Source organism: Rhinopithecus bieti, unplaced genomic scaffold, assembly GCF_001698545.2.
Source record: "Rhinopithecus bieti isolate Rb0 unplaced genomic scaffold, ASM169854v2 scaffold_20178, whole genome shotgun sequence".
NCBI classification, from domain to species: domain Eukaryota; kingdom Metazoa; phylum Chordata; class Mammalia; order Primates; family Cercopithecidae; genus Rhinopithecus; species Rhinopithecus bieti.
The window spans coordinates 7,176-21,724 of NW_016809758.1; the positions used below are offsets into that span (position 1 = coordinate 7,176).

At 45.1% G+C, this 14,549-nt stretch overlaps 1 pseudogene; it reads left to right on the forward strand.

Moving 5' to 3' along the window:
• Positions 1–261: 261 nt before the first annotated feature.
• LOC108540955 (dehydrogenase/reductase SDR family member 4-like 2) lies at positions 262–13,385 on the forward strand (annotated as a pseudogene).
• Positions 13,386–14,549: the final 1,164 nt, after the last annotated feature.

Genomic DNA, 14,549 nt, shown 5'->3' on the forward strand with positions numbered 1-14,549 from the left:
CCTGCCAGGGCCAGGGGAGGGGCGAGCCCTACAGAAAACTTGAACAGAGAACGCTTTGATCACCCGCCAGCCCGGAAGGCAAGCCCCAGTCGGGCGGAAGGTAGCTGGCTGCCGGGCGCCATCCGCCACAGACAACTCTCAGTGGGCCGAGGGCGGGGAGGGGGTGGCAGGGAAAGCGGCCCGCCCTTCGTCCTGCCCCCTCGCCCTAGGCTCTGTCACCTCCGCTGGAAGGAGTGGAACCCAGACTTGCTGGTCTGAGCCATGCACAAGGCGGGGCTGCTAGGCCACTGTGCCCGGGCATGGAAGTTGGTGCGGATGGCCAGCTCCAGGATGACCTCCCGGGACCCGCTCGCTAATAAGGTGGCCCTGGTAACGGCCTCCACCGACGGTTGAGTGCGAGTGCTGGAGTTTCTGAGGCCCTGGCTGCCTGCAGGCACTGGTCTTTCATCCTTTGCCTCCGGTGCCCCTGTCCTCAGACCTCACATGCGGCCAAAGTCTGACCCTGGAAAAAAGTAGCCACGTGGTCTGCCTGAACCCCCTCCGAATCTCCTGGCCCTGGGCCCTACCTTGCCACCTCTCGTGTCCCTGCTGCCTCTGGCACAACTGTGCCACCTCTGTGCAGCCCCATCGATCTAGTCCCCTCCGGGGTTCTGGGCTGCCCCAGTCAACCAGCTCCACCTAGCGTCCGGGAAGACCAGAAACTAGACATGTGAGGGAACCTGGATTTCAATATCCTATCCCACGGTCTCCAGCACTTTGAAAATGTACCAGACACTCTATTTGGGGACTGGAAAATCTCCTGGAACCCTTCCCACTTACCTAGATGGGACACAAGAGCCATGTGTCAAGATTTTTGTTTAGGTCAGTACATCTGGGCCTACCTTGTCCAGCCTGTTTCTCACCCACCACTCTTGTCTATCCTAGTTCTCATTTCTAGGGGACTTTGCTAGATGCCAGCTCTCCACAAAACTAAAATACAAATGCAGGTAAAAATGCTAATGACTGACAAGTGCAGAATGTGTAACTCTTCCTCCCAAGGCAATATTTACATTTTTGACGGGAGACCATCTTCTCACATGCACCCCAAAAAATAACTAAGGATAGAATTTTGAGAATATGGTAGACTAGTAAGAAAGAAACCTGGGGGCAGGGCTGTTCTGAGTGAGACCCTCAAATCACGGAAGTGGCTGCTGCACACCCAGCTCATTTCTCACCTCTCAGTCCCAACAGGGGATGAAGCCTGTCACCCGTGGTGGGAACTGTAGAAAGTGATGTAAGTTCTTGGGAACTGAGGCTGCGGTTCCAGATCATAATAAAAATAAGTAAATTAGCGCCAAAAAGGCCATGCCATCAAGCCTGTTTTACACAGAGTAGAGACACGTGGAGGTCATATAGGGAAAGAGACTGAATTCAAACCCGGGCAGTCTTAATTTCAGAGCCCATGCTTCGACCTCTTCCCCTGCACAGGCCTTTGGCAGTCTTTTTGTCTTTCTGCTCAGAGGATCTGCTTCGCCATCACCGGGCGTCTGGCCCAACATGGGCTCCACGTGGTTGTCAGCAGTCAGAAGCAGCAGAACTCGGCAGCCACCTTGCAGGGGGAGGGGTTCAGCGTGATGGGCACCATGTGACATGTGGGGAAGGCGGAGGACCCCGAGCGGCTGGTGGACATGGTGAGCTGCAGGGAAATGGGCAAAGAGCCAGGAGGTAGAAAAAGGAGCCAGCCTGAGCCGCCTTCCCTGCTTTCCTGGACAGGGTTGGTGAGATCCAATGCAGTGCTGTTAACTAAAACATAACAGTGCATTCTGCATACCCACACCAGCCCACCGGTACATTTTTATTGTGTGCCTTTCTATTATGTCCATATACTAATGTTGGAGAATCATCCCATCCCAATCAGAGAATGTTAAAACATTCTAATGCTTCAATCCTGCATCATCTCTTCAATACCCCAAAGAAACAACTGGTTTTGGTTCTCTAGTAATTTTCAATCTAACTGTACAGATGAGAAGGGTAAATACAATCACAAAATAGATGTTCCCACCCATGAGCTAATAAACAATCCCATATTCTTCAGCTTATAGAGTCAAGTCCCTGGGAACCTCAGGAAGCAGCCCACCATGTTTCAGCCACCTACTATGTGCCATTATCTGTGTTCAAAGCCTTACAAAGGTTATCTCTGGACTGACAACAACCCAAGCAAGGCAAGGACTATTCTCTCAGTCTGCAGAGACTGGCTCGGATAGCTGGAGCTACTTCCTAAGGTCCCACAGCCAGTAAGAAAAGAGCTGTGATTCGACCCAGACCTCCCAAGCTCCCTTCCTTTATTGGCTGCCTACAGACTACCAGGTACTGGACTTTAGTCTCAAACAAAGTATGTAAGTCAATGTCACAGTTAGTAGTGCACACCAGCCTTCCAGCTGCAGAAGGAAATATGAACCATCCAGCAAAGGAAGCTCCTCTTCCCTTGAGGCTCAGGACACACACTTTATTCCCCAGAGTGGAAGGGAGAATCTACCCAAAATGGAAAGTACAGGATTGTGCTAACAGATTGGAAGGTTGGCAGAAATAATTTGCATAATCTTAGAAGAGGGGGATCTTAAGCAATAGTAGACAGTAGTATGGTAGATAGTATAGGGTAATTCCATTTTTAAGGAACTCTCTGGCAAATGCTCAAATATGCATTGGAAAGAGCCAAATGTGAGTCCTAGAAAGTCACCTTGCTTGGCCAAGGCTGGTGGACAGAGCCCAAGATTGGGGACTTGATCCTGATGGTGGAAGGAGCCATTTGGGAGTCTGGGTCAATCAGTGACTAACCATAACACATGTAAGTAGCAATGTAATGTGAAAATCCTGGTGGAAAAACATCCTGTGGGCCCCACCAGGTTCACTTAACAGGGCCTACAGGCCTGGCCCAGAAGCAATACTTGAGCTAACCCTTTAGGAATGGATGGGAATGGACAGATGGAATAAAGATGAGGTTCCAGATAACTCTGCAAAATGAGCAGACAGCCAAAGAGGAACTGAAGGAAAGAGAAGAGCACTGGCAGTCCACAGTGGAGAGCACAGACTTAGGAGTACTGCTGGGAAAGGGGCTGCATTAGAAAGATAGAGGCCATGGGCCTCTATATCCTGTTTGTTTGTTTCCAAGATGGAGTTTCACTCTTGTTGCCTAGGCTGGAGTGCATTGGCACCATCTCGGCTCACTGCAACCTCCACCTCCCAGGTTCAAGCAATTCTCCTGCCTCAGCCTCCTGAGTAGCTGGGATTACAGGTGCCCGCCACCATGCCCAGCTAATTTTTGTATTTTTAGTAAAGACAGGGTTTCACCATGTTGGCCAGGCTGGTCCTGAACTCCTGACCTCAGGTCATCCACCCCCCTGGGCCTCCCAGAGTGCTGGGATTACAGGCCAGAGCCACCATGCCCAGCCATAGCTTCTTAAAAGGATATGTTAAGGACATTAAAAGGATATGGCCGCTTAAAAGGATATGTTTACCCATTCTTGTAGGAATAGAAGCCATGTGAGGTTTTGAGAAAGAGAAAGATGGTTTATCTAAGAAAGATAATATGGCGTCGGTACGGAAGGATATACACGAAGAAACACCTGAATCCAGGGCATCAGTGAGGACAGCTGTTACTGTCCCATCGCAGGTTTAGAGCAGTGGTGGTGGGACTGGAACAGATTGTTGCCCAAGAGACATTTAGTGGGAACGAACGCAAGATTGTTCCCAACCCATGTCAAAAGTGGGAAAACACGAGCGAAATCCAATAAAAATGGACTCTCAGGTAGTTTGTGTGAGCCATTGTCAGAGAGGAAGGAATGATAGAATACTTGTCCAAGCCTATTGAAATGTATTTTGCCACTCCCCCATGCCCACATGTTACCCTGCAATGAGAAAAGGCCAAGCTGCCGCTTGAGAATGGTTACTCGCAGTACCGCAGTGGCCTCCAAAACTCATCTGCACCACAAAGCTTGCTAAGTGTGTGGTAAGTGGAAACAGATTAGCTGGCTCCTATCTGCTTGAATTATATTTTTTCTTAAAAATTGTATTAACCCATCAGAACACAGAGTCAAACAGGCTCCTAACGCGTTTTTTTTTTAGTATCAGTGAGCCCACACCCATTTAGCAACAAGACTGAGAAGACACCTTTTTGTTTTTTCCCCCCCAACCGCCCCAGTGACAGAGCCTCAACTAATTTCCCAGACTGGAGTGCAGTGGCCCATGATCCATAGGCTCACTGTAGACCTCTCAACTTCTTGAGCCTCAAGCATCCTGGCTAACCTTCAGCCTCCCAAGTGGCTAAGACTATAGGCGTTGCAGCCACGCACACCAGTTTTATTTTAAAATTTTCTGTAAGCAGTTGGAGCTTTATTGCCCCAGCGCTGTTTTGAAGCTCCCTGGCCTCTAGGCAATCCACCCCACTGGGCCCTACCCAAGACTGGCTAAGAATTATAGGTGTTGAGCCACCACACCCCCAGCCTCATTCTTCTTTATGGTGTTGCATCTCTGTTCAATCAAAAACCAGCCTCCTTCTGTCTCTGTGCCTGACAGACCTAGAAGAGAGGGGCCATAGGGGTATAGCAGCAAGAGTAGAAAATGTCCGCAGGTGATTCTAGAGCAATCCATGTTCTTCTCCGCCAGCAAAACAGCATATGCACTGAGCACAGTGCACCATCACTTATTAACTTATTCTGCACTCCGCTAGGTAACAAGTCCATTGGTGACGAATATAGGCAGAGGCGCAAGGCAGGTGACTGGGCTTTGCACGCAGGATACGGCAAAACCTTAAAGGGTGCAGAAAGTAATTAATACTGTTTCAAAAGAGTGTATGACTTTAAATTTTGTCTGATTTAATCTTTGTTGACAGGCGCAGGCTTCCTTCAACCGTGTAAAAACAATTGAGCTTAGGGACGCTAGTTAACAAGAATAAGTAGTTAAAAATGGAAAGCTAGGCAGATGGTATACATTGTTACTATAAACAGCCCCTCTGTTGGCAAAATCTGGAAGCAGCAAAGTTGACCAAAGGGCCATGTAGGCTGCTACTTTTTCAAGGCATTAAAATTGCCAGTTCTGAGGCCAAATTGGCAAAGTCTGGTTTTCAGGGTGCCTTTGTACTCTCTTGTTGGCAGATTCTGCTTGGCCATTCATTACTCTAGCACACACCTCACTACCTACTTATAACTTATTGAGGAGGTGAGATGTTGCCTTTCTTGGCTTTCTCAGTTTAAATGTCAGTTTCTGCCTTAAATCTTTCATGCCTCCAGGTCAAAAGAGAGAGACAGAGACAGAGAAAATGACATCATAACCAAATATGGAATTGCTTTAAATTCAGACTTGTATCTTCTCCCATCATGGCTCTCCTGGGCAGTCAGTTTCCTAATGACCCCAACTCACTTTCAGAGGGCTCCTATGAATTAGCGGTGTGCTACAAAGTGGGAGACTGACCTCGGTTCTTCCACTGCTAACTAGCTTTGTGCCCTGAGCAAATCACTTTCCCAAACACAGAATAAGCAGGCCTCCTGTTCTTAGCTAGCCTCAGTGTGTCACTACTGAACTATATGATCTTGAGAAAATTCCCTGAACCTGTTTCATCATCTCCACCTTAAGGATATTGGAATAGATTATCTCAAAGACCCCTCCAGTGGTAGGTTCTACAGCTCTATTTAAGCCCGTTTTTCCATTCAGGTAAGTGTGGACAGATTGACTTTGAGATAAGGGTAACTTATTCAAGGAGAACTGGACAGTAAGCACTTAGAGAAATGGGGGTGGAATTCAGTGTGAAAGGAAGAGGAGCGGACTGGAAATAGATGTGGAGGTGAGACTTGAAATCATGAGAATGAAGGAGCTCCTGAATGGGAAAATGTAAAGAAAAGAGCAAAGGGTCAGAGACAGCCTTAGAAGAATAGAAGGTGGGAAGAAAACACTGCAAAAGAAATAAGGCCAACTTCCTGGTGGCTCGTGCCTGTAACACTTTGGGAGGCCGAGGCAGGCGGCTGGCTTGAGCTCAGGAGTTCGAGAGCAACCTGAGCAACATGGCAAGACCCTGTCTCTACAAAAAATACAAAAATTGGCCAGGTGTGGTGGCACCCACCTTCATTCTCAGCTTCTTGGGGGGCTAAGGCAGGAGGATGGCTTGAACCTAGTAGGTCAAGGCTGCAGTGAGCTGAGATCATGCCACTGTACTCCAGCCTGGAAGACAGAGCAAGAATCTGTCTAAGGAAAGAAAGAAAGAAGCCAACCTTAAATGCTTAGCAGCAGATCTTAGGGTAGTTTTGAAGAAAAGATATTGTAAAAAAGAGAAGTTATTTTGACGATAGTTCCTAAGAAGGAAAGTTTTCTTGTCGTTGTTGTTTTTAATATAGAGATAAGGTCTCCCTATGTTGCCCAGGATTTTCTCAAACTCCTCAGCTCAAGTGATCCTCCCACCATGGCCCCCAAAGTGCCATAATTCCCGGCGTGAGTCACAGGGCCTGGCTCAAAAGGAAGTTTTTATCAACATGGACAAATGCACCTCCCTTACTTACTGCAGCCCTGGTCCAGACCTCACCCCTCTCTTTAGGCTGTGAAGCTTCACGGCGGTATCGATATCCTAGTCTCCACTGCTGCTGCCAGCACTTCCTTTGGAAGCCTAATGGATATCACCGAGGAGATATGGGACAAGGTGAGAGGGGATTAAAGCAGCAAGGGGTGGGCCTCAGAACACATTCAGCGCAAACTCCGTCTGCTTTCAGAATGTGTTTGTCAAGAGCAGAGTAAATGTGAGGACTCTTTGCCACATGCCACACACATGGAGCGCACTTCGTAAAGGGTGGGTGGGGGCAGCTTCCTCTGTCCCTGCCCTTCTCATTCGTTTCTGCTGCTCCTACTTCTGTCTGCTTCCATCTGCTCTTCACTATCTGCCGTCTGCTCCCCTCCCCAGCATTCTTCCCCAGCAAGCTCTTCTACCTTGTTGATTTCCAACAGAGACACGGCAGCTAATATGCCAACAACTATGACACTTAAATGTACACAACTATCCCCCTTTCAGCTACCAAAAAGGAATCATGTTTCATTAGTTGGGAAATATTAAAAGCTGCTAGTTAAGTAAAATACTAATTCTGGTTAAATGACCGGTTGCCACTTTATAACATACATCCTTTAAAAAATAAAAATAAAAATCTATATTATTTTATTCTTAACTGCAATGTCAAGAAAATTGGAGATATAGATGTCTAAATTCAAGTGGTACAACATTGGGTTTTATGTGTAAGTATATAATTACATTATATTCGTAATATATTTCACAGACATTCTTTAATTACAAAGCTTTAATTAAAATTTTTATCTTTGTTTACTAAGGTTAGTATTCCCACATGATTTGGAAATGCTAATTTTCTTATGATCTCCCATGGTTTTGCTTTTTACTCTGACATTGTATTAGTCTGTTCCGCATTGCTATAAAGGAATACCTGAGCTGGGCAATTTATAAAGAAAAGAGGGTTGTGGTCAGGCGCAGCGGCTCACGCCTGTAATCCCAGCACTTTGGGAGGCCAAGGCGGGCGGATCACAAGGTCAGGAGATCAAGACCTTCCTGGCTAACATGGTAAAACCCCGTCTCTACTAAAAATACAAAAAAATTAGCCGAGAGTGGTGTTGGGCACCTGTAGTCCCAAATACTTGGGAGGCTGAGGCAGGAGAATGGCGTGAACCCGGGAGGTGGAGCTTGCAGTGAGCCGAGATTGTGCCACTGCACTCCAGCCTGGGCGACAGAGCAAGACTCCGTCTCAAAACAAAACAAAACAAAAAAAGAAAAGAAGGTTGTTTTGGCTTACAGTTCGGCAGACTGTAGAAGCAGCATGATGCCAGTATCTGCTTCTGATGAGGCCTCAGGAAGCTTACACTCATGGCAGAAGGAAAAAGGGAACAGGCGTGTTACACAGCAAGAGAGGAAGCAAGAGAGACACCAGGCTTTTAAACAACTAGCTCTGGCATGAACTAATAGAGTGAGAACTCACTCATTGCCACAGGGAGGGCACAAAGCCATTCATAAGGTATCCACACCCATGACCCAAACACCTCACACCAGGTCCCACTTGAACATTGGTGATCACATTTCAACGTGGGACTTAGAGGGCACAAACATACCAACTATATCAGATGTCATCAAATATTTCTGAACACTAAAGTTTCAGGATGCAAAAATACTATGATTTATTTACCAGTGTTTCATACACATAAAGACCAAAGTGCCAAAATGTTCTTCAGTGAGCTGGTTTTTTATTCTGTCAGGCTATTTCCCTCTCCTTTTTTTTTTTTTTTTCCCTCACTGTGTCACACAGGCTGGAGTACAGTGGTGCGATCTCACCTCACTGCAACCTCCGCCTCCCAGGTTCAAGCAATTCTTGTGCCTCAGCCTGTCAAGTACCTGGGACTACAGGCGTGTGCCACCACGCCCGACTAATTTTTTGTATTTTTAGTAAAGACAGGATTTCACTGTGTTGCCCAGGCTGGTTTCAAATTCCTGACCTCAACTGATCCACCCACCTTGGCCTCCCAAAGTGCTGGGATTATAGGCGTGAGCCACCACACCTAGACAGATTCTGATAGTCTTTAAAATGGAGGAACATCATTCTTGAACAGTCTGAATAGAGACCACATGAAAGTCAGTTTTAAACTAAGTATAGGCACACCTCGGAGACATTGTGGTCTGGTTCCAGGCCACCGCACAATAAATTCAGTATTACAATAAAGCGAGTCACATGAATTTTTTGGTTTCCCAGTGCATATAAAAGTTATGTTTACACTATAATGGTCATCTAATGATAGTCTATTAAATGAGCAATAGTATTATGTCTTAAAATTTATATACGTATCTTAATTTTAAAATACTTTATTGCTAAAAAATGCTAACAATCATCTGAGACTTTAGAAGCTGTAATCTTTTTGCTGGTGGAGGGTCTTGCCTCAACATTAATGGTGGCTGACTTAAGGTGGTGTTGCTGAAGGCTGGGGTGGCTGTGGCAATCTCTTCAAATAAGCCAGCAGTGAAGTTTGCCACATCAACTGACTCTTCCTTTCCAAAAGGTTTCTCTGTAGCATGCAATGCTATTTGATAGCATTTACCCACAGTAGAACTTCTTTCAAAATTGGAGTCAATCCTATGAAACTCTGCCACTGCTTAGTCAACTAAGTTCATGTAATATTCTAAACCCTGTGTTGTGATTTCAACAATGTTCATGGCATCTTCACCAGAAATAGATTCCATCCCAAGAAACCACTTTCTTTGCTTATCCATAAGAAGCAACTCCTCAGCCGTTTACACTTTGTCATGAGATTGCAGCAATTCAGTCCCATCTTCAGGCTCCACTTCTAGTTCTCTTGCTATTTCCACCACATCTGCAGTTCCTTCCTCTGATGCAGCCTTGAACCCCTCCACGTCACCCATGAGGGTTGGAATCAACTTTTTCCAGACTCTTATTAATGTAGATATTTTGACCTCCTCCCATGAATCACAAATATTCTTAATGGCATCTAGAATGGTGAATCCTTCTCAGAAGGTTTTCAGTTGACTTTGCCCAGATAAATCAGAGGAATCACTATCTATGGCAGTTACAGCCTTACAAAATGTATTTCTTAAATAATAAGTCTTGCAAGTCTGAATTACCCCCTGATCCATGGGCTGCAGAATAGATGTTGTAGCAGGCATGAAAACAACATTAATCTCCTTGTACATCTCCATCAGAGCTTTTGAGTGACCAGGAGCATTGTTGAGAAGCAGTAACAGTTTGAAAAGAATCTTTTTCTGAGTAGTAGCTATCAACGATGAGCTTAAAATATTCAGTTAACCATGCTATAAACAGATGTGCTGTTATTCAGGCTTTGTTGTTCCATTTATAGAGCACGGGCAGAGTAGATTTAGCATAAATCTTGAGAGCCCTAGAATTTTCAGAATGGTAAATGAGCATTGGCTTTAACTTAAAGTCATTGACTGCATTAGCCACTAACAAGAGAATAAGCCTATCCTTTGAAGTTTTGGAAGCCATATTAACAATAAAGCTGTTTTGCTTTCTTATCATTTATGTGTTCACAGAAGTAGTACTTTTAATTTCCTTCAAGAATTTTCCTTTGCACTCACAATTTGGCTAACTGGTGCACATGGCCTAGCTTTCAGCCTGCCTCAGCTTTCAACATGCCTTCCTCACTAAGCTCAATTATTTCTACCTTTTGATTTAAAGTGCAAGATGTGTGACTCTTCCTTTCACTTGAACACTTAGAGGCCATTGCAGGGTTAATAATTGGCCTAATTTCAATGTAAATGTGTCTCAGGGAATATGGAAGCCCACAGAGAGGGAGAGAGATGGGAGAAGGGCGGAGCAGTCAGAACACACACAACATTTATCGATTAAGTTCACCTTCTTTTCTGGGTGTGGTTTGTGGTACCCCAAAACAATTATAATAAAAACATGAAAGATCACTGATTACAGATCACTGTAACAGATATAATAATAATGAAAAAGTCTGAAATATTCCAAGAATTACCAAAATGTGACCCAGAGACAAAGTGAGCACATGCCGTTGGAAAAATGGCTCCAGTTTGCGCCATGAACCTTCCATCTGTAAAACCCTTCAATTTGTAAAAAACACAATATCTGCAAAGTGTAATAAAATAAGGTGCACTACTAACTTTTCTTTTAGACTATATATATTTCTTAAATATCACAGTGCATCAAATCCAAGCATAATGCCTGCTCCTTGATTGAACTCTGGACTTTTAAAAAAAAACACATTTCTTGTTTACTCTGTGTTGTCCAAATTACTAAGGACAATCAACAAGCACCTTAAAATTGAGACAAAATGACTGTTTTTATAACACAGAATCTTGAGTTAAATTATAAATTATGAACATTATATAGTTCTTGATGAAGCAAGAGGCTGTAGTTTCTTCTATAACTGGCTTATGGGGGTAGGGAGTGGAGATTAGACAGGGTAAGACTCAGAATAAGACAGTTTTTTAAAACATTACTTAACCTTTTATTTTTTTGGTTTGGGGGTGCTTGGCAAGTTTTACTGGGCTATGATTTTAATACTTTAACTGTTGTGAATTGAATAAAATATATTTAAGGGTAAAAAAAAAAACACATTTGGGGGACAATTGAGGCCAATATATTAGATAAAATTATCATCAATGTCAAACTTCTTGGGTGTGATAATGGATTATGGTTGCGTAAAAGAACATCTTTGCTCTTTGGAAATGTATGGTAAGTATTTAGGGATAGAGCGTTCTAATATCTGCAACTAAGTTTGTTTATTTTAATTTTTATTTATTTATTTGTTTGTTTTTTGAAATGGAGTCTCACTCTACTGCCCAGGCTGGAGTGCAGTGGTGCGATCTCGTCTCACTGCAACCTCCACCTCCCGGGTTCAAGCTATTCTCCTGTTCCATCCTCCTAAGTAGCTGAGATTACAGGCACATGCCACCACGTCCAGCTAATTTTTGTATTTTTAGTAGGGAACAATTGGTGAATCTAAGTGAAGGATCTCTAGATACACGTTGTACTTCTATTTCCAATTTTTCTGTAAGACTGAAATATTTTAATATAAGCAGTTGTCTAGAACAATGTAAACAGGGGTCACACATTTGTTTTACATTATGGATATGGGGATTCTGATTGCAGCTTGTCTCCCAGCTTCCCCAGAAGGTACCTCCTCATGATCCCACTTTCTAATCAGGTCTAGCCAGGCAGTCCATCCTAGAGGGCCAAGAGCATCTCACTCCCTAAACACAGAAGCCAGAGAAGTGCTAGAACAACCCCAGGTATCCAAGGTCAGGCCACATTTTCCCCGAGAAGCATGGCCCACTCTAGGGCAGGTCCAGGAGGCTGACAATTCCAGGCTCTCCCTAATTTGAAGAAACACGGAACACACAGCTCAAATGCAAAGGAGCCCTGAGGATTTAGGCCCCTTCTGGGCCAAATCATACTTGGCTGGTTACGAAACAAGATGAACCAGGCTCCATTTTTTCTCACCTGAACCTAATGTATCATTATCTAGCTGAGTAGCTGGTGAGAGCTACTTCTCCCTGAACCTCAGTTTCTTCATGTGCAAGATGCAGGTGTATCATCCTAAGATCTCAGTCAGTTCTGACAAACATCCTAGGAACCCACTCTCACTCCTCATTGCCATGCCTCCTCCAGTGCTCTTCACTCATGCTGTTTCCCCTTCTTCTCTTGGCTTCAGACTCTGGACATTAATGTGAAGGCCCCAGCCCTGATGACAAAGGCAGTGGTGCCAGAAATGAAGAAATGAGGGTACAGAGAGTGAGAGAGAGCCTGGGTGAGATGGGACTTCACACGGGCTGAGGGCAGTGGTCCACACTGGGAAGAGGGTCAGCTGTCTTCTTTTTCCAGGGGTGGCTCAGTGGTATTCCTGCCCTCTTGTAGCAGCCTTCAGTCCATCTCCTGTAAGAAACCTTTTGTCTGCCCCTTCCATCCCATCCTCTACTCCACATCTTTCCACCCCTGCTGTTACATAACACAAGGAAGTTTGTATCCCCTTTTAGAATCACACCATCAAGTCCCTGCCCCACAAGATGCCTTGCCTCTACAAACCATAACCTAAGGGAGGTTTAGCCACAAGACAGTTTCCTAACTGTGCCTCTCCATTACAGGAGATCCCGATTGAGGACTGCCCTTTATGTCTAGTAATTAGAACCAAGAATGACCTGGAAACTATGAGTCTGACACATTCTCTTCTTTCTCCAGGGCTTCAGTCCTTACAATGTCAGTAAAACAGCCTTGTTGGGCCTCACCAAGACCCTGGCCATAGCGCTGGCCCCAAGGAACATTAGAGTGAACTGCCTAGCACCTGGACTTATCACGACTTGCCTCTGCAGTGTAGTGAGGAAGGGTAGCTCTGCATCCCACTGGAACCCCTTGAAAGGCATCCATCTTCTTGGACAGGGAAGCCCAGTACCTGAGTCCTGAACTCTCAACCACTCCGTTCTCCTTCCCTGGGCTTTTCCATATTCCCTGTCTGTACCAGCTGCCCTATCTAAGCCAGACTCCAATCACACCATTCCTAAGGCATAGGGTGGAGACTGAGGTATTCAGACTCTACTCACACTGTTTCCTCTCTCCTTACGTGGATGAGAATTGGAGAGATGCAGCAAAATGCATCACTAGAACCCGAAACAAATGAAACACATGAGGGCAGTGGGGAGAGCTGGGAGCTAGAAAAGAAATAGGAAGTGAAAGAGGGAAGTCTCTCCATCCTTACTCTCTTGCCATAAGGACGGGCAGCTTCTTCCCTTTCTGCCTTTCTATTCCTCACCTTTCCTCTTCTTAAACATTAAAGAGCATTTCCCTTTTCCTGCCAGCTCTGGATGGACAAGAAAAAGGAAAGAATAGAAAGACCCAACCACCCTGCCCAGATAATGAAGGCTAAAACTGGCTGGGGCTCAAGGGCCCTAAGAGGCATGAAGATGGAAAGGGTCTGGTCCCTGGCCCAGCCCACAGCCCGCGGTCTCAGTTCCCAAAGATAACACAGGCAGCTCTCCTCTGGCCTCACAGGACCACACAATTCATAAACACTATCACTGCCAGCTGGCCCGAGCAAGCAAGTCAGCTTCTTTCAAAAGGTAAACCCGGAGACATCGGGGTTTCAGCAGTGCAGAGCTCTGGGAGAAGCCCTGAGTCCTCTCTCCACCTGGGGGATTGCCTCCACCTCGGAGCATCCATGGAGACCAAAGACCAAAACCAAAACCATGCTTTTTTAGTTCCCTTGAATAATGACACATGTTTACAAAACTCAGGTTGATGATCTATAATCCAAATGAAAAGAATGAAGAGCTTTACTAAGCCCCAAACTCCCCTTGCCTAAGGAGTTACTTTCTTCCCCAGTGAGCTGGATGAACTGTTCAAGCACCTTTGTCCGGCTCCCTTTCCTCTAAATTCCCTGCCTCTATCTTCTGGCTTCGAGGACAGATGCCAACAATGGCTAACTCTGTACTGGTCCAGACATCCCAAATCTTCCCAAAGCCATTCTGATGTCAGGCATGAGCTGCAGGCCTAGTTCATAACTCATTAATAATTCAGGATTGTCATCCTAGAGCTCCAATGAATGATCTAGCCCATGTAGCTCAATCCTGGATTCACATTAGAATCACCTGGGGAGCTTTTTAAACTGCAGGTGCTCAGGCCCCACCAACTCCCAGAGATTCTTTTGTAACTGGTCCAAGGTAGGACTTGACCATCTGGGCTTTTGTTTTTCTTTGTCTTTTCTTTTCTTTTTTTTTTTTTGTTTTGTTTTGTTTTGTTTTGTTTGTTTAAGCCTCTCAAATGATTGCAAGGTACAGCTAGAATGGAGAACCATTAATTCAGCCCTTGTATGTTTGAGTTACTCACTCTGCCCACCTCTAGAGCATTCTACGGCAGGCAGATTAAAGTGTCTCCTAACTATGCAGTCACTGATAAAATAAGAATTAGCACATTGTCACCAAATGAACTTGACTTTAAGGGACAAGTATAGATTCCTGAAAAAGTTGTCTGTAAGTTGAACCTGTACAAATGGAA